The following is a 1,864-nucleotide window of genomic DNA, read 5'->3' on the forward strand; positions in this document are numbered from 1 at the left end:
GTTTGGGTGGAAGTGCAGCTTTCCACCTTTCGGATTTTGTTTTCTCGACTCTTGATTTCAATATACACGCACACATACACACACAAAGTAGAACGATAAAACTAAAACTTTCGTTAAAGAAAAAAGCCCAGTGAGATCAGGCCAAAAAAACCCAAAAACCAAAAAGAAAAGCAAAAAGCCTTCACTACACCTGTGTGAACACAGGTCTTTTTAGCAGGATGCCCTGGCTCTTTCCTCTAGTTCCAGCTACTTGGGAGGCTGAGGCAGAAGGATCGCTTGAGGGGGCGTTTGAGGCTAGCCTGGACAATATAAAAGTCTTCCCTTCAAAACTAAACTGAGGTCTTTTCTCCAAATATCTGTATCTTAAATGGGTGGTGGTGGCACACGCTTTTAATCCCAGCACTAGGAGGCAGAGGCAGGCGGATCTCTGAGAATTTGAGGCCAGCCTGGTCTACAGAGTGAGTTCCAGGACAGCCAGGGCTACACAGTGAAACTGTCTTGGAAAAGAAAAACAAAACAAAAAAAGAGCCCTTCCTGCTCTGCTAGAAGACCCAAGTTTGATTCCCAGTACCCACAAGGGGCAGCAAGCAGCCTGTAACTCCAGCTCCGAGGGATCCAGTGCCCTCTTCCGGCCTCAGTGTCTGTGCTCACGCAAAGGTAAAAATGAAAAATGAATCCTTTTAAAAATTTCAACTGGGTATGCATAAGCAAGTTGCACGTTAGCTAAGGCTACATGGCCAGTGCATGCTAAGTACACTGTACCACTAAGCGTGGCCTCCGGCACTGACCATTCCTAAAATATAATCAGAAGAGTATGTACAGGGTCTAAGCAATTGCTATCAAAATCCCAACTGACAGACAGGCTGGCTAAGAGTGAACTGCTCTTGCAGATGCCCCAAGTCTGGAGTACCTCAGAATTGACTGTGACTCTAGCTCCAGGGGACCCCAGGCCACCTGAGGCCTCTGTTCTTCATGGGTACCTACATCCATGTGCACATAATCCACACAAAGACACACATACACATACATAATTTGAAACATAATCTGAACCTTTAAAAAAACCACTGCTGACTTTGTCAGAAATTAACAAGGGGACTCACCCTTCTCTATTTTGTAATATCCTATAAAAGTGCTGGTCTAAACGGTATTAATAAACTAGCAAAATAAAGATCTCGAAGATGTTGGTGATGCCGAGGACCTGGGTTCAGGTACCAGCACTCACAGGACAGCTCCCAAGCATCTGTAAGCTCAGTTTCAGGGTTTCCAACTTAAACATGGACAGGTGCTTGCTTTGCTCCCCGTCCCCTGGAATCGGGAAACAGAAGTAATCATATTAGGGCTGATGTGACTGTGGAGGAGGCGGCGGCAACTTTCCTGGGCTTCAGTTAAGCTCCTGATAGCCTCAGGAACATTCTGGTTACCAAGAGAATGTAACATCTAGGGTCTCAGCAGCTTAGAAGCCAGCCTGGCACAGGTCACCCCTGTCAGAGCTGTGTGGTGTTCAACAAGACGCTCCTCCCATGCAGTGGGAATCATTCCTAACAGCTGGCACTGGGATGGGACGGAGTCTCAAGAACACAGTGGAATTTCCACATCTCCAGAGTTAAGAGTTTGCTTGAGTGAACATCATGTGGCTTTAAGTCCTACAATATGTGGCTGAGGCCACGTCTCACTCCATCTGTACCAGGGAACTTTAGCCATCTGATATGAGTTACCGAGGCGCCTAACTACTTCTGTTCCCGAACTGAAAATTACGTTCTGAAATCAAACCAGACCAGCATCAGCTTTAAAAACCACCACTCTATTCTCTCATTTTTTGAGCTAGAGGTAATGAATCTTCAAGAAATTTTAACATTACACAGAA

This window comes from Peromyscus eremicus, chromosome 9 (genome assembly GCF_949786415.1).
Source record: "Peromyscus eremicus chromosome 9, PerEre_H2_v1, whole genome shotgun sequence".
Taxonomy (NCBI): domain Eukaryota; kingdom Metazoa; phylum Chordata; class Mammalia; order Rodentia; family Cricetidae; genus Peromyscus; species Peromyscus eremicus.